This window comes from Emydura macquarii, unplaced genomic scaffold, assembly GCF_026122565.2.
Source record: "Emydura macquarii macquarii isolate MOO-44397 ecotype Brisbane River unplaced genomic scaffold, CSIRO-AGI_Emac_v2 contig_431, whole genome shotgun sequence".
Taxonomy (NCBI): Eukaryota; Metazoa; Chordata; order Testudines; family Chelidae; genus Emydura; species Emydura macquarii.
In genome coordinates, this window is record NW_027130568.1 from 8,228,643 (window position 1) to 8,252,006 (window position 23,364).

Consider the following 23,364-nt stretch of genomic DNA (forward strand, 5'->3'; position numbering starts at 1 on the left):
GGACTTACCTGAAAGGAAAGTTAAAAAGTTAAGTGTTGAGCAATCACTGCTCAGAAAATAACTGATGAAGTATCAAACCAAATGAAACTATAAAAGGGATTTATGCTATTGATTTATGCTGTTTATGCCTTGTTCTAATTGGAAAAAAGGGACATTTATGCCAAAGAGCATAGGAATGTGTTTACACTTCTGATTTATTTTTAAATGGCGTGATTCTTGGCCTTGGGACAGTATCTTCCTGAAGCAGGTTTGGGATTCAGCAGTTGCTCATGACAGACACATATGAACATGTATGGTACTTGTTGACAGTAGGTACACCTTAAATAAGTGGTTCCCAGTCTGTAGCTCTACATGGATTATTTGAGCAACTCAACTATTCTGGAGATGATATCAGAACACTCAATGAATGAACACGCAGATTAGCGTATCAAGATTCATCCCCATCCCTTCAAGCAATAAGGAGGTGACAAGAGAGACACAGAGAGGGCAGGAGGAAAGTGACAGACAGAAGAAAAATGTCTTTGTCCTCACAGCCAAGAAGGAAGAAATAGAAGAGTAAATGTGTTGCACAAAGAAGCACAGAAAGTAAGACACACAATCTTGACACTGCACTGCAGTGTTTGTGGGGCAGCATTGCATATGTGATAACATTTTGCAGAGAGGAGAAGGGGAAAGATACTACAGTCCTTTACTCAAGTGAGTAAGGTTTTGCAGGATTGAACCCAGAGTGCCATGATGCAGACATTCTAACAGAAGGATACTTTGCAACTCTCTGGGATTTCATTTGCTGACGAAGTGGCTCTTCAACTCTGCAAGGCTGCCTTTGATGAGGTCTGGTACTTAACCAATATTCATGGACCTCCCTCAAGAATTGTTACTGATGCATGATGTGTCTTTATGATCACAATGAATTCCAATCTCTTCCCCGTTCCCAGAAATATAAAAAAGAAAATGAAGAAGCTGCACAAGAAAATAATGTCTGGTGGTGGAGGCATCTTTGATAATAGCAAGTACAACAATAAGAATAGTGCCAGGTTCAGAAAGATTGTGAGCTATAACCTTATTGCATGATGTAAAAAGAGTCCCTGTTACTCATACTAGTGTTTATCTGCTGAGAATATGGCAGTGGAATTGTTAAGGAGATAAACCCTTTATTTCAAAAAATGACAGAAAATGAAAGAAGAAGCTAAAAAGTCACATAACGTTCCAGCCGCAAGATTTTAATTATGGGAAAAATCCAGATAGGAATAAAGTATCATTGTTGAATGATGGGCAAACCTACTACAGAAAGATAAAATGAGGCTGATGGTCAGTGGAAAGAGAAAGGACAAAAGAAAGCTAATGTATCCAGAAAGTTACTGCAAAAAAGCCTTGGAAGTACTGTTTTGCCCAGGATCTGTTGTTGTTATACCAATTTGAATATATGTGTCCACATGTGCATATGCTCTAGCAAACTTTATCCCAAATTCTGACAGGAGGATGCTCTGACAGCTGTTCATTCAGTTGGACTGTATTTTATACACATTTGCATATGGTGTGGGTCTGCCACATTTTGATAGACAGTTCCTTTATTGTTATTTAGGAAAAAGGAGATAATGTTAATTTGATATTTGACCTTTTACTTCACCAGCTGTGTAGGGATAGAATCAGAGCCATTCAAAGAGTACAGCATTTTGCAGGTCTATCATTACCCATCCAAAGAGTAAATGTGTCCATGCTGTAAACTGTATGTACTAACCATTTAAAGTGATTTAAAGGGTAGCAGATCATCTCACAGACCTGGAACCTGGGAAATGTTATGGAGGCTTCATTGGGATAAATGGACTTTTAAAAACAAGCGACTATTTTTACTAGAATGGTCTAGTGGGCTGAGAACTAGTTAATTCTGTTTTTTAATCAGGCTCTGCCTCACTTTGAGGCCTTGGGAAAGTCTTTTAACCACTGTGCCTCAGTTCCTCTAGCTGTAGAATGGGGATAATAATTCTTACCTTCCTAGCTTAGAAGGCTGTTGTAGGATGAAACATGGTCTTGAGGAAAAGACACAGGACTAGGTCTCAATTGATTGGGATTAAATTTCTGTCTCTGCCAGTGGCTCTGTGGGTTCTTAGGCAAATCATGTAAACCTGAGCTAAAAACTTATGCTAGTAAAATTTTGAGTGTAGACATATTAGTTAGGAGTGTGATTTATTTTTACTGACATTGCTATGCTAACAAAAGCCCTAGAGCTGTTGTACTTATACTAGTATAACTGCTTATGCCAGCTCTTGGGGCTCCATTCCACTCTCAACCTGGACCTGGGGTTAAAAGCCCATAATACAGCCCCACACATTTAATTAGACAATGTTTATATAGTACTCTGAAAATATAAAGCACTCTGGCCTGATCCAATGATCATTGAAGTCAATAGAAGTCTTTCCACTGACTTCAGTGGGCATTGGATTAGGCTCTAAATCAGTAAGTGTTAAGTATTATTAGCAATAATATATATATAGTGAGAGTCAACTTTTGCTGCTTACGGGATTTTTATATTTATGTGCCAGAGAAGAAAATTATCTTATTTCAGCAGTTATTTTCCATTAGTATATTCATCTTCTGTCTAAAAGATATTGGTTTATTATATTGACATCATTTCCCATTGTCACTGTAATTTAACATCTATATTTGTATTTCACAGATATTTGGTATAATTTAAAAGATTACAGATACAATCTGGGCACAACAATAGGCACAGAGTAAACTTTGCAACCAGGTAATAGTTACTGTTCATAGTTTCTAAGAGGAGAGAACCTGCATAAATCAAGTTAATGCCAGAAAAATGAGTAGACTGTGCATTTGGTATAGACAAAGAATCTCAATTAAAGAGTAGATCAGTGTCTGTAATGTGAGTGTCATGGAGATAATTTCCCCTGAAATCTTTTGCATAAGAGATTTCCGAACTCTGATGCATGGAATGCTTGCTTTGGTCTGCAGAAAGTTGACTGGTAACAGTGATGGCTTCTCCTCTGATGCTGATCACTACTTCATATTAAATACAGGTCAAATAAATGCTTTCCTAATATTATTTTTCCATGGACGCAATTGCTGTATTTGCTACAGGGATGTTATATGCGGAATGGAGGGGAGGTCTGTGCATTTAAATGGTCCATTAGACAATCTGCATTAATATGTGGCTTGTAATATGCAAAAGTTTAAGAACCATTGTTCTGCAGAGCTTAATAGAACATTGAACTGAGTTTTCATAGTTCTAGGGAAAGGCTATATCCGTATAATAAAGGATGACAGTCAGAAAGTGTCTTGGCCAAACAAACTCTTTGCTATACTGCTAAATCCAAATGTCTACTTTGATCTTTTAAGGCAACATTCTAATTTGTCATGACCTAGTGATCAGAGCCAGAGTTGGAATTGGGAGTCAGGCCAAAGGTCAGAGCCGGAGTCAGAACTGGGAGTCAAGCCAAGGGTTAGAGACAAGAGTCAGAGCTAGAACTGGAATCGGCAGTTGAGCCATGGGTCAGAACCAAAGGTCAGAGCTGCAGTTAGAGTCAGGAGTCAAGCCAAGGATCAGAGCCAGAGACAAGCCAAGGGTCAGAGCTGGAACCAGAGTCAGAGACAAGGGCAGGTATCAGGAACAAGGCAGGAACGAGGAACAGGTCAGGAAAGCAGACAGCAGGAGCAAGGCATGGAAGCAGGGCTCAAGAGTCAAGCAAGAAGGCAGGGCCTGATGTAACAACCAACCAGGAATTCACCGAGTTGCAGGCACTGTCCTATACCCCATTCTGACTTGGACCAATGAGTGAGCCAGACACTTTCCAGTCAGGACACGCGTAGGCTGTGCCTCAGTTGAGGCCAGAGTTCCATTAGGCACTCAGTCCACTAGTTACTAGCAAGCCACTACGTGGTCTTTGGGATGCCAAGGATACAAATGGATACAAATCCTCACACTAATTCCAAACACAGAAGTTTTCCCGTCCAATATGCTCGTTGTCATCTTATGCTATTTGTCAGCCTTAGAAACTGGTCAAAAATCAGAATTTCCTCTCAATTCCCCAAATGTTGGTGTGTCAGATAAAATGGAATCCAGATCTGACCACCCCTATTTTTTGGTACTAATCTTATAAAACCAAAATTCTTTGTTTGAGAAACATTACAAACCAGAAAGTGTTTACATGAACCCTCAAACTCGGACAAAATGAATCCCAAATCCGAAACCCCCTCCCCATGGTAGACTGGGGTTTGTAATATGAGTGTCATGGAGGTGATTTCCCTTGAAATCTTCTTCATCAGAAATTCCCAAACATTCGATTTGCTAAACCAAAGTCTGGCTGATGAAGGTTTGCAACACCAAAACCTCAGCACTGTCCATCTCTAGTATGCATTGGTTGTCAGGGTGAATCATATTCTTATTACATGTCTTGTAGAAGAACTCACATGGATTCCACTCCTACTGCTGATTTGTGCTCCCCCTCCATCTTCTGCATCAGCTATTCTTAACCAAGACAGAGCAGATGACACAATATCATCTGCTAATAGCCCCGTGACAGAGTGCTAGGAGCCAAGAGCTGACCCAGCACTTTGGTCACCGAGGTACTAGTTGGGGTGGATCCAGTTTGAGGGATGGGTGATCAATGGCTTAATTAGGAAGGAGGATGGATGAACTAAGGAGAGGAATCAACCTGTCAGTTAGAGACAGTTAGAGACTGGAAGGAAGTGTAAAGGGGGAGGCTAGTAGGGGCCAGAGGATACAGGATCTCAGGATGGTAAAATCTGTCCTCTCCCTCCCCAAAGAGTGGGCTGAGAGGGAAGTTTACTTTTAATTGTATGTTGATGCACAAGACTGTTTTGGTGAACTGGTGGAGGGAACCCAATAAATAACACACTGGAACTTACAAACTGGGAAGCCTTCAGCCTGCTTGTGGTGGTCCAAAGGGTGGAAAGGGGAACCTGTTACAAGCACAAATGCAAAGCCCTCAAGACATGGTTGACAAGATGCCCTCAGAAATCAGGAGTCAGATATACCTAACACTTAATGGCTATGAAGAATCGGAGAGGTTAAGGTGTAGAAGATTCCTGTTAATTCCCTCAGATATTGAAAGGAGAGCTGAGAAAACTCAAACACGAGGGAAAAGATCTTCAGAGACTGCTGAGAAGAAAAGAAAAACATTCTGACAAGGTAAAAAGATGGAGGAATGCCACGAATAGAGACCATGTTGACAGGGACTCTAGTTATTCAAGTCACAGAAGATAAAAACAAAGAAGCAGAGTTTTTAGATGAAAATCACACTGGAAACAGTGAAATACTGGTAAGAGAAGGAGGCCATCTAATCGCAAAAAAAATGATTAATTGTTTTAATATCATCTAATAAAAAGACACAGGAAATGAAAGTAGACACAGCCAAAATAAACACAATACTGACTGGAGTACCAAACACAAGTCCATTTTCCTCAGTACATTAGAGCTAAAGAGTGGGATGCAATGCAGCATAAACAAACAGTTTAATCAGTGATAAACAGTTATCACATTCAGAAGAAAAGTTTCTTAGACATCAATCTAACTTGCAACAATTTTATCCCTAGGAAGACTCCTTCTATTCTGATAAAGAGCTTGTCTGTTTTGGGAAAGATGCATCAGTTTAAATCAAATTAAAATATCTGGTTAAACTGCTAAATTGATGCACTCAAGCCATTTCACTCTTGCACTGATAAATTACCAGATTAAGTGAAATAGGTTTAATTGAGGGTTAAACCAATTTAAGTGTCTTCATTAGAGGTTTGCACCAGTTCAGTGAGATTGGTTTTAAGTAGATTTAGTTAAATTGATGCAACTTCTCTAGACAATGTAGACCAGACAAAATTTAAACAATAGAGCATAGCCATCTACCACTCTCTTTTGCACCATCTCTGAATGTGCTGTCCCTCCCCACATTTTCTTTAGCAAAGTGCTTACCTCTACACCTCTCTGCTCCATTAATGATACCATCTTTATAACACCTTTTGCTCTTTCTATGAAGGTCTCATCACCTTCTACTGTGTTGTCCCTTCTACTTGCAATGCCTTTGCAAATTATATTCATCAAGCCTCTGGTCTCTCCTGAAAACCCACTTCAGCAGCAGCATCACCTTTAAAAGTTTGCACTGTTAAAAAGAAAGCGACGCACAACAACTGAACTACTCAGATGTGCATGTGCCTGTACTAAGTAGCCATGTAATCTTATTTCTGTAACCCAAATCTGTTCCATTACCCCTAAATTTGTAATGTAAGTTACATACTTGGCTTGTCAGAATTCATTTTTTAAATAATTTTGACTTGATAATATTAATGTTTATTTTAAGCATTTTTTATTGTTATCAATTTAAATTTTCACAATTGTGGGAAATTACATGGAGGTCAGACAATAATTATTTAATGACAGCAGATGAGGGGATTCAAAATGTTAAAGCTTTATAACTGTTAAAACACAAATTGTCAACATGACATGTCAAAATATATGGAGTAAATAGCCTTAAATACTAATAAGTCATCAAACAGGATTTTTCTTACTTTGCCTATCTGTAAATTTCAATTATTATCATTGGTGTGTGTGTGTGTGTGAGGTGAAATAACCATTTACCAATATTAAGGGATAAAACTCTAATCCTTCCAAGCCTATACATGCTCACTGTCTGTGCAGTTCATTGTTGTCCTGATCTAGCAAAGAATTTACGTACCTGGTTGACTTGAAGCTGTATGAGGAAGTGACCCATCTTTTATGAGTTTTCTGCTAATTGCCTGGCACACTAATAAGGCTGCCTGGAAAACAAGAATTCATGAAAAATTTTGAGGTTTTGAAATTTGTTTTCATTCCACATTGGCTTGGAATTTCACATGTTTGTGTGAAAAAAAAACCAAACAAACCAGGAGAGAGATCATTTCCAGAACAACCCATAGCTTTGTGGTTGGCGCACTCACCTAGGATGTGGGAGACTCAATCGAAGTTCCTGCTCAGCCTCTCTTTCTCGTTTTTGGCAGAAATTCCATCCTGGACTTGAGAAACATTCTCAACAAAATTCTAGCCAGAACTGTATATTCCCATCCAAATTTCAGTGCTGACATACTGACACTTTCCTATGAAAAACCACACTTTGGTGAGTTCTATAAAAACAAGAAGTTTGGAATATAATGCTGCACCACTAGGGCTCTTTGTGTGTTTCAGAGGTAAGGGCACTGCACATAGATTTCACTCAGATAAAAACAGCCATCAAAAGTAAAATCAGAAGAAAATGGACAATCAGCGGTTCCCTCGTTCCAGAGCATCCTACATCACACAGTTCAATTTCTTTATTCAAAGACTATTTAGTTCCAGAGATGTCTCTGCCTCCTAGGACTCTGCAGCAATTATGCTACACCAGTAGTCAGATGCAATGCCTCTGCATCTGAGATCTATAATACTTTTGAAAGGTCTATGGACGCATACACGGAATAGGAAAGCAACATAGGATGGGGCATCATCATTGCCATATATTTCTCCTGCTTTTATCAGTAGCAACATTTGCTTGTCTCAGTCACTGATTTCTATTCTGCCACTGACTCACTGTTTGGACATGTCATTTAACTTCTCTGTGTCTCAGTTTCTACATATTTAAAGTATACATCATTGCAAAATGTTTTAAAATTCTGGGATAAAAGGCATTATATAAGTGCAAAATACTACTTCAGAAGTCAGAGAATACACTATAGATTCCTTTCTAAGTCATAAATATTTCACTTTTATAAAACATCAGTGACCTTGAATGTGGTATCCATGGCCTGTTGAATTTTGAGAATTGGTTTCTAAGTACATCAGGATAAAGAGAAGGTAGGAAATCTGCTTCTAGAGAAGGAAACAGAAAATCTTCTAACAGCATATATTCCAACCTTCACTTCCCTCCAGCCTTAACTTCTTCTCTGTTCTTGTTTTTTCCCAGTCTTCATCAACACCAGTGGAAGTTTGGGAAGAAGATATCCTTTGTCTTCTTAAGCAACAACTGAAGAAGCTTTATGGCAAGTCATAGATCATAAAAAACATTTTACAAAAACAAAAATGTACAATAAGATAACAAGGCACATAGCGAACTAAGAATTCACACATTATCCCAATGAGGCACAGGAAAGAGAAAAATTGTTTCTGTACCATTTAAAATAAAATTAAAACATGAAATTCACAGACTGCATTTTTGATAAATCCAAGAAAAAAAATCTATTTAAAATTTTTATGATCTGGGGTACAGTATGCGGCTTAGAGGACTGGGAACTGAGCAAGAATGTGGTGAATTAAATAACTATAAAATGAGATGTTTTTGCTGAGAAAATCAGGTCAGTGCACAGTAATTATGTCATAATGCAATACAACCTCCAGTAGATCCATAATTCTCAGTGAAATAGTGGCCATATCTTAGGAAGGATGCTGCAGGTTATGGAGCCTTTGGTACCGAACCCTCTGGTACCGAACTGAATCACTTTTCAAATTCCATAAGGCTCAGGAAGAAAGCGAATTTCATTTATATTTCTCTGGGACAGAATCTCCCTTTATCTGTAGCCACACCTGTACTTGAGTCCAACCTAGAACAGTAGTACATATTTATTTTATGTACTTATCTGGCCTCATTAACATAGTATCTGAGTGCCTCACAGACTTATATGTATTTACCCTCACAACACCCCTGTGAGACAGGGAAGTCCCATTATCTCCATACCATAGAGGCAAAGAAAGACTCAATGACTTGCCAAAGGTCTCACAGGAAGTCTGTGGTGCAACAAAGAATTGAACCCAAGCTTCCCAAATCAGCATCCTAACCACTGGACCTTCCTTCTTCCCTACACTCAGAGGAAGGATTTTTAGATAACCCAAAGTCTTTGGTAAGTTCCAGCTGACTATTTATTTAGTGGGGACAGCCAGTAATGCAATGTGCCAGATTGTCTGCTGAGGATGAGATGTACTTGGCACAGCTGAAAGGGGGCCCATCAGAGAACTAGTTAGGCTTCCCTAATTCTTTGCCTGACTCTACCCCAGCATATGTTAGAATAGTTTGAGGCTTTTCTAAACTACACGGGTGACAGAGGTCTCCAAAGTGACTATCTATCAAGACTAGCTAGAATATACTGCTCCCAACACACCAGGGGCTGAAGGAATGGTAGGGTTGGAGATGGCAACTACATCTGCTCCACAGCCAATGAGAACTCCAGGTAGTTTCTCCAAGCAGGACCAAGAACCTGATCTAATATGTTCTTTCATTCATGACAAGCTGCAGCCAAAGTTTATAGAAACTGGGGTAAGATATCTTAGAGCTTCCCCCCATCATGTCACCAATTCCCAGCTCCTTTTTTCATCAACTCCATCCTTGAATAATTACTGAATTCTGAATATGAACTACTATCATCATCCCAACCTTGGCATAAAAATATACTTTCATTAGCAAATCTGAAGATTCATAAGAGCACATCTCTCCTAATCCTAGTATGTATCAGTATTATGGAAGAGAGGAAAAGGGTGGAAAAGAGAGGTCATGATGAGAGAAAAAAATCTGCACACAAGTGGCTATCCTGTGTTTTGGTCATGAACAGAGAATGAACTGAACTGTTAATTCTGAATCTGGGTTTTGGTTAGAGCTATGGATCAAGCACAAAATTCAGCAGTAGATCTGGTTGTGAATATTCTTAAAATTCTGAATGGTTCTGATCTGTGGTTTTGGTTCAGACCTTTCTCTAGTTGTGAGAATAAATCTCATAAATATATACACAGCAGCTTACTTTCTTCATCTAGTATTTGTCCAACTATCTTCCATCAAAGATATTTGAAGACACTGACAAAAACTTTGTTAGTATTATTTGGGAAGAATGCAAGCAGAAAAAGGAGTCTGCTCTGAGTCTGTATTTCATGGCTCCCTAAAGATGAGGGGACCTGGCATACTTAATCTCCAGTTACACTACTGGGCTGCCAGATTCAGTTTTAGGTCTCAGTGAACTTTGAATAATGCCTGAAGTGTATGGCTTTCTTTAGAGGTTGCTGAATGTTTAAAGGTTCCATTGTACAAAGAGATTGAGACCCATCTAGATTCATTCTCTTATTAATCACATCTTCGGTCTCTGAAGATTAGTCCATAACATATTGGATATTGGTAATTATAATGATATATATAATTAAAATTATAAACAATATATACCTATTGGTATAAAGATGCAGCTTAATGGCTGAAAAGTAGAATAAAACTACTTAGCCCTTCTAGAGAGTTTACATTTTCATATCACTTCAGGTGGTGTACATTTTCTGTAAAATATGAGTAAAATTTATCCACCTACTTCATTAGGCTCCCATCCCATTAGACCACATCTCTAGTCTAGGTACAAACAGGTGAAAACTAAGAAGGTATGACCAGGTGAAAGTTGAGAAGAATGTTAGCCTCACCTCTGGAATTTGTGTCTGAGGTTCATTGGCAGCCCAGAGTGAAGAAGCTTGTGCTACCACCACCTTTCCTTTACTCATTCTAATAAATAATAGTAATAATACTTGGTTCTTCTACAGTGCGTTCCATCAGTAGCTCTCAAAGCACTTTGCAAAGAAGGGCAGTCTTATTATCCCCATTTTGCAGATGAGAAAACTGAAGAACAGCGTGGGGAAGTGACTGCCATAAGGTAACCCAGTTGGTCAGTAGAACCCAGGCCTCCTGAGTCCCAGCCCAATGCTCCATCCAGTAGGCAACACTGCCTTTCTCAACAAAGCTCTTCAGGCATCACAAGTGAGACTATCCATCCATTTCACATAAGCCAGTGACTAGTTGTCAGATGTTACAGCTTTCAGTCATTACCAGTTTGAATTACATTTGTAAAAATACACTACAAACAAAAATGAAAGACAATCCCTGATCTCCTGTACTTTGTCCCATATTCAGCACTATACAATACAGATTTCCATCAGAGATGAACAAAAAAAAGACAATTTCTTTTCCATAATTTTGATGTTCTTTAAAATTTGAGTAGAGGTGATTTTTTTGTGGGGAAAGGGAGTTGTTCACCTAGTCACTGAAATACATTTAGAGATGAGCTGAAATGATTCTGATAGTCATAAAACTCTTTACCTGAAACATACATGAGTAGATTCCAAGGCAAGTGGGAAAGTCTTTATTTAAGACTAAACTCACCCTGGTTGCTGCTGGTGATACATCATGCATCCTTGGGTTCCTCTACTCTACCTGGATGAAAGGTGCTAAACAAATGTAACAATTATATGTGGGTAAGGAAATATCTACGCTACACATAGATTGGCATATATTGTGTTCCCATGGCAGGCTGTATTTCTCCAAACTGGTCATAACTTATTATGAACAATTTTTCTTCTTCCTCATTAGCATATGTCTGCTTTTATTTCACCCATATTTGCATGGGTATCTTCACAACATCATATCATAGTGGACAATTTTAGTATAACAATTGGGAATGAGGATTATCTTTCTTAGTACTCCATTTTGAAACTGCTTTTGTTCATATTTTGAATTGACATAAAATGCTTTTGAGCCAATAGGCTTTTCTTTTTGGTTATTTTTATTTTATTTTATTTAAGTTACTCAGAAAGGCAGGAGCTTTTTTCTCTACTTGAAGAGCAAAATTATAGCTCTGCCTGCAGCATAACCCACAGCAACACACTAACTTGTAGTGCAAATCAAACACAGAAGCTGATGAAGAAAAGATGGAGAATTGCTACTGTACCATTTAAAATAAAACTCAAAAAGGAAATTCACAAACTGCATTTTTGATAATGCCAAGAAAAAAAAATCTATTTTAAAAATAATCAAAACAAGGGAACAAAAAAAACATATTCTGTACAAAACAGGATGAGTTTTGAAATTTAGCAAGTGTGTGTTGGTGGCTTCTGCCATGAAATACTTATATTTTAACCAAGGAGTTCAAGTATAGATTAAGAGTAGCTTACTTTGTTCTGGGTGATTTTTTGCTGATCACAATTGTGGATGGTTTGTTTTATTTTTCCTCTTATGGCATTGAAAGATTATGTATAAGATAAGGATGGCAGGATCATCACCAAAATGTTCTAGACATGATGGATGAAATCTCTTGTTTGGCCCATTTTAAAGACAAGAAGCATTTACAGATTTTGGAACTGGATTCAGGTCAGGATTTTGATCGTCAACAAACCAGAGGGTTGGTCTGTGCCTATTTCTAGATAAAAATGACCGAGAACACAGATTTTGAATGCATTCAGCTCCTGAACCTCTTAGGGAACGGAGGTTGTGCCATTCAAATAATTGTTACAGAGAACTTTATTCTTCTTCGAGTACTTACTCATGTCGATTCCAAGTAAGTGCGCACGCACCATATGCACAGTCATCGGAAGGTTTTTCCCCTAGTGGTATCATTGGGTCAATGCAGGCACTCCTGGAATGGTGCCTCCTTGCCTTTGTATATAGGGTCCTGCTGACCCGCTACCTCTTCAGTTCCTTCTTGCTGCCTGTGATGGTCATTGGAGCTTCTTGCCTTCTCTCATTGGCAAGCTTTTTTCTAGTGGTAGAGGGTTGTTGAACCTGTAAATAGTAGATTAGAGTTAGTTTGTAGTTAGATACATGTTATTTGCCCCTCTCCCCCGCCCCATTATACCCCTGGATTGGGGCATACCTCCGTCCCAAGGATTCAAACCATGTGGGACCTGCCACAAACTTACGCCAAAGGGCGATCCCCATGAATCCTGCCTGAAGTGCCTTGGGGAAACCCATCAGGCTGACCAGTGCAAGATCTGCAGGGGTTTCCATCCAAGGACCAAAAAGGACAGGAGTGTGAGACTGAAGCACCTCCTCATGGAGGCAGCTTTCCACCCCGAACTGGGCCACTCCCAGACTATGTGTTCCATCATAAGGGACTTCAGTCGTTTTCCCACCACAATGGTGTGAAATTGCTTGAAATGCCTAGGTCACATGACCTCCTGCACATACATGGTTCAGTACATGAGGCTGAGGCTCAGACCTCTCCAGGTTTGGCTGGCATCAGCTTATCGCCTGAACAGAGACAAACTGGACAAGGTGGTTTCACTTCCCCCTTGGGTCATCGAATCCCTGCAGTGGTGACTCAATGCTCAATTGGTATGCGAGGGAGTTCCCTTTTCCAGACCCCAGCTATTGTTGTCTCTGGTCATGAAGTTGGGATCTGAGTTGGGATGGGAAGCACCTCTGAGGATCCTCAGGAGTCAAGGCCTTTGGTCTCTGGAAGAACTGTTGCTCCACATCAACATTGGGGAGCTGAGAGCAGTTTGACTAGCATGCCAAATCTTCCAGCCTCACCTAGAAGACAGATGTGTGTCAGTCATGCATACAATATGGCAGCAATGTTTTATATAAACAGACAGGGTGGAGCATGCTCCTCTCCCTTGTGGCAAGAAGCCCTCAAACTGTGGGACTTCTGCATTGCTTACTCCATACATGTGGAGGCATCTTACCTTCTGGGATCCTAGAATGAGCTGGTGGATCTTCCACAATCATAAGTGATCCATTCACTTGGATATTCTGAATAACATCTTCCAGCAGTGGGGTGTTTCGCAAGTAGATCTGTTCATGACTCAATTCAACAGGAAGTATCAACAGTTTTTTTCTTTCCACAAACGCAGCCCGGGCTCAATTGTAGTTGCATTCCTCCTTCCATGAAGGCACCACCTACTTTATACATTCCCTCATTTTCCGCTCGTTCACAGGGTCCTACTCAAGATCAGAAGGGAAATGGCATCCATTATACTGATAGCCCTGGCAGCATTGGTATACGACATTGCTGGAACTAACTGTCTGTGGACGCCCCAATTGCCCTGCCATTGGTGCCGGACCTAATCAGGCAGGACCACAGCTGCCTGCAACATCAAACCTCGAGTCTCTCCACCTCATGGCGTGGAAGCTTCATGGTTGAAGCCATACAGTCTTCATGCTTGGGGCCATTCAGGGAGATTCTCCTCAACAGCAGGAAGCCATCCACCAGGGCTTCATACTTGGCCAAGTGGAAGAGGTTTTCCATTTGGGAGATGCAGAAGGGCACTCCTGCAATGCAAGCATCGCTGCTCTTCATCATGAACTATCTACTGCACTTGAAACAAATAGGGCTGGCAGTATCAGGCATAAAGGTACACCTGGCAGCAATCTCTGCATTCCACTTGTGAGAGCACGGATGATCAGTCTTTGCTGATCCTTTGGTGACCCGTTTTCTTAAAGGCCTGGACAGACTCTACCCTCAGCTTCGGCATCCAATACCGACATGGGTCCTGAAGCTGGTACTCACCAGATTAATGGGACCTCCATTTGAGCCCTTAGTGACATGTTCATTCCTCTATCTCTCATGGAAAGTGGCATTCCTGGTCGTGATTACCTCAACCAGAAGGGTGTTGGAGCTCAAGGCTTTGACATCTGACCCTCCATAAATGGTGTTTTACAAAGACAAGGCTCAGTTGCAACCCCACCCGGCTCTCCTTCCTAAAGTGGTATCCCAGTTTCACATGAACCAGGACATCTTCCTCCCAGTGTTCTTCCTGAAGCAACATGCCAATAACAAGGAATGAAGCCTCCATTCCCTAGATGTCAAGAGAGCACCAACCTTTTATATAGAAAGGACTAGACCTTTTAGTAAATCAAACCAACTCTTCATTGCTATAGTGGATAGGATGAAGGGTCTCCCAGCATCATCCCAGAGGAATTCGTCGTGGATCACCTCCTGTATCAGAACCTGCTATGACCTGGCTAAAGTGCTAGCCCCAGCACTAACAGCGCATAAGCTTCCTCAGCAGCTTTTGTGGTGCAGGTGCCTACACAGGAAATCTGCAGGGCCACAACTTAGTCATCGATCCATACATTCACCTCGCATTATGCTATTATTCAGCAGGCCAGGGATGACACAGCATTCGGCCGAGCTATGCTTCAATCAGTGATTCTGTGATCTCCGACCCTTCCTCCTCCTATGGTTAGCTCTGGATTCACCTACTTGGAATCAACATGAGCAAGCACTTGAAGAAGAAAAAAACAGTTACCTACCTTTTGTAAGAGTTGTTCTTCAAGGTGTGTTGCTAATTTCCACCCACCTTCTCGTCTGTTGGAGCCTTCCGGCAAGAAGGAAATGAAGAGGTGATGGATCAGCAGGGCCTCATATATAGTGCCATGGAGGCACCACTCCAGGGGGTGCCTGCATTGACCCAACAGGTACTGCTAGGGGAAAATTCTTCCGATGACTGTGTATGCGGTGTGCACGCATCCACTTGGAATGGACTGAACAAACATCTCAAAGAACAACTGTTACAAAAAGATAGGTAACCATTTTTTATAAAGCCATAGGCAATTGGCATGAAAAATCAAGTGACTGGAGAGGTAGCAAAATCAGATTCACATTGCTAATTGGTGAAAACATACACAATCCAGAGGAAAATATTATTTCCTCACTGGTCTTTGTCAGTATCTGGAACATTGTGACTGAGTATTTCTCATGGTCTAAATATAATAGGATAATATAAAGAAGTCATTGTGCTCTTGTACATACACCTTGCTGCATAGATACTGCATGATAAGACCAATAGAAACTCTAAGACTACAAAGATACCAAAGTTTTCTATTTTGCATTAAAATACATACTGTTGTATGTTTTATTGTTTTATTCTAAACATGATCAAAAACTTTTTTAAAAAGTGAAAAAATGAAGGCTGGGATCTTTAGGCCCAGGAAGAGAGGAATCAATGTCGAAATATACTCCTGTCCTATACTCAAGCGACAGATGAAGTGGAATACCCTCATTTCCCAAGTAGCGAAAAGAAGATTGGGAGTGATATGCAAAAGAGCCGCACCCAACCTTCTTAGGGAAGATTATGAAACCTCTGTGTCTTATATTAAAAAAAATGCAGTCTTACTTCTGTAGTGCAATACCCAGTTTCTTCATGAACTTAGTCGTAAAATATCTTTGGGATCCTGCAGATTCACCTTTTAAACTGCACCATTTCTTCCACCTGCATCCCAGGGAAGAAATAAAACAGCTAGTTTCTGAAACAGAACCAGATAACTAGGGGTAGACAATGCAATGCACCTGCATTTATGAATCACACCGAGATTAACCAAAAAACTAAAAAAAAAACCAAAAACCCATTTTTCAGCTTTCAGCTTACACAGTTCTGCATCCAGCCTCTGAAACAACACTGAATCAAAAATGTGTTAGTAATCTAGCACAAAGCAATTAGATGGGCTGCAGTTTCACTTTCCTGATTTTAGAAAAGGGGGAAAATGTTTCGTTCTTTCTTTTGTTTCATTAATTTGTCCAGTCCCAGATTGAGGGTACACATAGAAATAGGCTGAAGGGAACATGAATATTTGGCAATGGTAAACTTTTGAATGCTGCTGTTTCCCCATCTTGCCAATTACTTTCAGGTAGTTTGGGAGATCTAAAAATGTACGTTTGATTCGTCTTCTCCCCCCAAGCTCTTCTGATTTTCTGGGTTTCCTGGTTATTCAACTGAGCACAAATTGCCATTCATACAGATGCACTGCCATGATTTCTGATTTGCAGGCTGTCATTCCCATTAATAACCTACGAGGCTGTCATACTGTCATTCCTTGTTGCTGCAACGATTTGTTTCAAACATAGGGGCTGATTCATGAAGAATAAAAAAAAACCAGTTGTCCTGTTTTACAGGAACCTCAAAATATTTATGCAGAAAATGTGTGAAAAGCACACACACCATTTTTATCCTAAAGAACGTGATTGCCAGCCAACTCCTTTTCTTGAAAAAAGGAGAGAGAAAGAGAATATAAACTAAATCCTCTACTTCAATTAAAATCTTTGGAAACATAACCCTTTTAATTAAGGCTCCCTTCTAAATGACCCCAGTGGAACGTGCCAAGTGTTATGGTAAAATGCGATGGGATAATTCCCCAAAATGATGTATTGACTTAAGAACTTCAAAGCAAAATGTTTGCAAACAGAGACGGAAAACTATATCAGTATTTCTTAGTCTTTTATTTTATTTTCCTGCTACCCATAAATGTATTGGGCTATATTTTGCTATCAGTTATACTGGTGCAACCACATTGACTTCAGAGGGGTTGCGCTGATGTAACAGAACTTGGCCCGCTGGATTCACTGTTCAATATATGCATTTATTTCTTTGGCTATTGTGTGTCTATTTATACTTGTGAAAGATTGGATTATGCTAGGGATGGACAAAAAAATGGATCCATCAACACAAACTTTTATGCAAACTTAATTTGAATCTGGAATGCACCAAAATAAAAAATGGAGTCCTTGGTCTATCTATAGTTATATAATTATGCCGCTGATGGACGTGCAAGTTAAAGGCAGCTGGTTCATATGATATAAATGAGTTTGGCTAAATGGCATGAAAAGAATCCTCCAGTACTTTATCTGCCTGTATCCTCTTTTTTTTTTTTCTCTAGAATTTTCTAGATTCTGGACAGGACACTGTGTAAGCTCTGACTGCCAAAAGCTCAGCTAGCCAGCCATCTCTGGAAACAACTTATTCTGGAATTCACATTTCAGCTCACAAACTGTCAAGGTTCAAAGTGGACTGGAGCTGCCAGGAGCTGAGCTTCTGCACTTTTTCCATGGCCGAAGACCAATGCTGGCACTTCTCCTGAAGAAACAAGCACAAGAAGTTTCTTAAGAAGAAGTAGAAAATGAATGAAGCTAAGATTAAAAGAAGAAAAAAGAAAGCTAATGTAAATCAAAATGGCAAGGGAGAGAGAGGGGGGTGGGCAGGGCAGGGTATGCAGAGATCTTCAGGGCTCCCTCCTATTTTCCCATTTCCCTCAGCTGCTTCTTTCCAACCCAAACCTGCACTACTACAATATTCTCAGAGTCCCCCACTATTTCCCTGCTACCCAGAGCACTGCATACACTTGGCTGCTAATGAGTGAACTACTGTAAAATATCTACTCAAAAAGAATACTTAAGTCATTAGACTGACTGTGCACACTAATTTAGGCTAATATTTTAAAGAGGCAGGATCCCAATTACCACATTATCATTATCTTCTATGAAACTTACATTTTAACCCACTTGAAGATTTGTCACTGCCAAACAGCATCAGCAGCCAAGCCCCAAACCTGTCAATGCCATGGTATTTTCTAAATTGATGTTTAATTAATGAAGTACTATAGCAACAGGTTCTCGCTCTCCTTTTTTAATTTGATCTCTATGGCATTATAGGTACCTAAAGCTTACACTTGGCATATATTCCCACAATTTCCTTGTCAGGAAATGTATATTCATTTTAGACTTGCAGAGGCAATTACAGGAACCACCAGTTGCCTACAGCAGCTAATCAAAGTGATAACCTGCAAGTTCTCAACTCCCCTTGAGACAACCCACTTGCCTCCAGCTGATGAATGCCAAAAGAGCGGCATGGGCCCAACAGTAATGACACTGTCATCTAAGGGAAGTTTTTAACTAACCCATAGTTTTTTAAAGACTCTATTAACATCTCATAAAAAAGAGGCCCGGATAAAACATTCTAATGGGAATTTTAAAAGGAAAAAGCCAGCCCTTGAGTGGATGGATGCCTGTTGTAAAGTATTAAACAGGTACTTGCCTGCTGACAACGCAGATGAAATCACCCCAATATGCTCTTCAGAGTGTGAGCATCAGAATGGCAGTATCCACTTTGAGCATGTCTACACTGTAGCTGGAGATGTAATTTACAGCTCAGGTTGTCATCAACACACCAGCCTTTATTGAGCTAGTGCACTAAAAATAGCAGTACAACCACAGCATGGGTAATGGCTTGGGTTAGCTGCCCAAGCAGGTACTTAGGATCTTGGACAGGATTGTATTAGGGTGGCTAGCTTGATCTGTTGCCTGTGCCACCATGGCAACAGTGCTATTTTTAGCATGTTAGCTCAATCAATGTTAGCACATGTATGTCTACCCGTGCTGGAAATTTCACCTCCCAGCTGCAGTGTGGATGTAATCCTAGGCCCCAATCCAGCAAAGCATTAAGCAAATGAGTAATCCCATCGCCTTCAATGGGACTATTCACTTGCTTAAAATTAAATACATGTTTAAGTGCTTTGTTGGATTGAGGCCACTACAATGCAAGAAAGTTAATACTAAGGCTTGGGATGGTCCTTTCGAGAAATACTTCCTGACCTCATTGCACAGCACATAGCAGCTACAAGCAGAGCAAATCCAAAAGAGGTTAAAAAAACGGCACATTTAAAAACAACCAGCAAGTATTTTTGATGGGAGAAATGCACCATGCTGTTAGGATTCCCCCAGATTTTTCTATGTGACCCATCTCCCGATTTTGTTAGATCTTTACTGCTCCAGAACATAAATGTATTCGTCAATGATGTGAGCCTTTCCACCTCTTTCCATTGCATTAGTGACAAAAGCTACATAAAAGACACACCCCTTATTTTCATTTTAGCACATCTGCCTATTCCAAAGAGCTAAATGTAAACATTTAAAAGTAAAATATGTGAACAGGTTTGAATACTGATTCTAAGAGCTACATTTCATTCAGTACAATAGAGCATGTAACCAGAAATATAATAACAGCTTCATCACTTTAATAGGTTCCTTAAAATACACACACAAGCCACCCACACAAAGAGTTTCTCAGTGGCTACACTGTTATTCTAATTTTGTTATTAAATGTGAGGTTTCTCTTTAAGGCTTCTGGCCAGGTTTTGACATTGGAATTCAGGATATTCTAATTAGGCTAGCAACCCAAAGGAGATGTTTCACTGGATTTTTCAGTGTGAGATAAATCCAGGAGGATTCCACCATTGCAATCTGGAGGCTGTAAGGAGAACAGGTTATGTTAGTACAACTTCCTATCTGTGTTGCATGCATTGTCCAGGGAATGGATTCATGTTCTACCATTAAGAAGTTAAGAAGTTTTTAAAAGCGATGGGTGTTTTTTGGGGTTTTTTTTTTTAAGACTGTCACCGTCTTCAGCAGTTTGTGCCTTGAAGGACTGTGCTTCAAGGCAGGTCATCACCATAACAGGAATCAGCCATTATTATTATTTGTAGTTCAGTAGTGTCCAAGGACCCAACCAAGGTCAGGGCCCCATTGTTTTGGGCATTTTGCAGCTATATAGTCAGAAGCAGTGTAACTAATTGTAATGAGCCAGGCTTCTTTGCTATGGGCAAAGAGAGATTCTTTCAGTAAAATTACCCTATAGGTAGAGAGCACACTCACTACAGCTGCAGAAAAGGCAGGGAATAAAATAATTTTAAACAACCCATAGCAAAAGTACCTTAAAATTACTTCAGTCTACTAAGAGATGTCAAGGGTTGAGCATTTAGTACTGAACAAAATTACTCACAAAATCTGGCCCTTTTCCAGGACCTTCCTGGAGGGAGAGGGAGCCTATAGGGTCTTTATCCATTTTACTCCTGCTTTTCAAACCTCAATTCCTACACACAAACCTATCAATGTCTCCTATCTCCTTGCATCCCAGGGTCCTAACTCTCACACCGGGGCTTGTAGAATCCTTTAAAAATATGATACATAAACCCGGCACACCCACACCTAGATAGCTGAGATCAAATGTGTGTGCAGATGTAATATACGGAAAATACATGAGAGAAAGAAACACAGAAAATGCATTGTGGTGTGGTATAATATCAAGGTTTTATTGTATTATACAAAGTGATGAAAACATGAGTAGGCTATGCAGCTCCCACACAAGAATTGATGCAATCTTCATACCACACCACATCATTATGTACTGTGCCCATGTCAAGTATTTTACAGAAAAACTAATTTAGAAGATGTTTTTAAAAATGCATGGATTCTCTTCTTCATATCCTATCAGCATCCAGACTCCTTCAGTTTGATGAGTCTCTGGGAGAAGAGGAAAATTATAAGGAATAAATTTTAGAAACACGTGCAAATTAACTAAAATGATTTTATTACAAATTAATGTCTTGATATAAGCTCTCATCACAAAACCTACCAAGGACAGAAGCAAGTGCTGTATACCCCAATTTGGACTCTGCCCTCTCCATTGGTACATGATACCCATATTCATCACCATATCCCACTGCACCTGTGGCAAGATATTGGAGCTTAAACGTGTCATTTGTCTAAAACAGTGGTTCTCAACCTGCAGCACACGGGCTGCTTGCAGCCCAACCGGCAGACAGCTGTGGCCCATGTGACATCCTCAGGACCATACAGGTAATATATATATTGTGTGGATGCGGCCCACATAATGCATAGAGAGCTGCATATGCTGCCCACAATGGTAAATAGATTTAGAACCACTGGTCTAGGACTAAATATTACCTTATCCTAGACCTCAGGCCACTGTGTGTGTGTGTGTGTGGGGGGGGGGGGGAGGGAGGTGGATTCCACATTTGGGTAGGAAAATGGAAAATGGAAATACTTTCCCTGGCATTTTTAAAAAAATTATTGGTGGCTATTTCAACTGGCTGAGAGGTTTGGGATTTTAGAAGTAGACCTAAATGAGATGGAGTAATTGGCAGGAACATAGGTATGCCAGTCAAAGGTACATGACAAATGCACCTTATTACATAGCTATGACATCCCTCATCCTTCAATACATGTATATACACACAGCATACACACATTAGACCCCTCACTGAGTGATCCAGTGGCCCATGATACTGTGCTAATATCTGGAGTATGTCACTCAGGCTTGGTGGCTCATGGTAGCTCTGGTACTGATTTATTTTTTTCACAGCAGGCTACCCTATCTGAAGTCATGAAGTCTATGGAATTATGAAGCCTTAGCATTTACAGTCCAACTTCAGAGGGAGTTGTACATGCCAGAGCAGCATTTAATCTCATGTTTACAGAGACCCTTGAAAAGCTCAGTAGATAATCATGGGAGAACAGCATTCCAGCTCTGTGTTTCCCCTCTTTCAAATTTCCACCAATAACGAATATTTAAAGTATAGTTTGAAAAGTGACCAGGTGTGATGTTCCTCCCCCCCCCCGCAATCTGGACTGGTATGTAGCTGTGTCACCCCAATTCCTCACTTACTCTGCTTTTACTCCAACTTACTCTGCTTTGCTGTGTGAACCATCCATCCTGGGTCAGCCCACGCTCAGCCTCCTGTGGGTAGTCAGTCCCTGGCCCAGTGAAGGAGCACTTCTGGCCAGCCGCTCAGGGGATGGACTCCCAGAAAACACCCCCAGCCCCAGATTCAACTCCGGGAACTTCCATCTTGCAGAGTTCAGTGCGGTACACTGCACCCTGCAAGATCATTTACATTTGTCCTTCAATTCATCAAAGAAATTGATATGCACCAGCTGTCACTCCAAGCAAAATCTTTACACACACTCAATCCACATTCACTGTTTTAGATAAAACAAACAAATACGTTTATTGACTACAGCAAGATTTTAAGTGAATATAAATCAGATTAATATAAATCAAGAGATTAATAACGCGTCCAGGAGTTGGTCACAATCAACTGAAAGGTAACTCGCATCCTAAACTAAGATTAATATTTTAGTAGCTTTTCAGTCTGTGATGTTAGCTTACTCACAGCTGGCAGTGATGTCTCTAGCAACCAGCCTCCCCCCGTGGGTAGTTGTCAGTCCTTGAAGTTGCTTAGAAGATGAATTCCAAGGCAGAGACCACAGATAAAGATGCCTCTTTCTTTAAAGAAGTTTCCTGGATCACCTCAAAGGTGCTCAGGCCAGTCATTGTTCCTGTATGCATGCCTCTGTGGGGTGTAGAACCTCAGCTTTGTGTTTGTCTGCATCTATTCAAGACATGTGAGATACGTAGTTGGGGCTATGACATAGCAGAGATTCATATGTGTACATATGCATGACACTGCAGGAAACACGCTACCATAACAATGATGTTCAGTATGTCATGAGCATTCCAAAAAAACCTACATGATATACTTTGCATTAGAGAATACACAGTTACACTACAACAGTGAACACGAATGATACACAAATCACACTATATGGGTGTACATGAGGTACAGTGTATCACACCAGGAAAAAAGATACCTTCTTACTCTGTATATTTGCAACTTGTTTGTGTTTAAGGTCAGAACTGCTGACTTGAATGCCAGAAATATTTTTTCTATTACTTTTTAACTTCTGTTAGCATGGCATAGCCCACATATATATATAGGAGGCTAATCTAAATCCTAATCTGGGTAATACAACAACAACAGAAGATTAGAACTTGTTGAAAAATGACATAGCATTTGCATGAATATTTTCTCAAACATTTTCAAAAAGTTTCTGAAACTTTTCCATTCAAAATTGCCACAAAAAATGTAATCTTAATTACAAAATTCAAAATCTTTCGACCAACCTTGCCAGTGAGGCTTAATTACATTCCAACTGCAGAGCCAAATCATACCTCAATAATGATTTGAA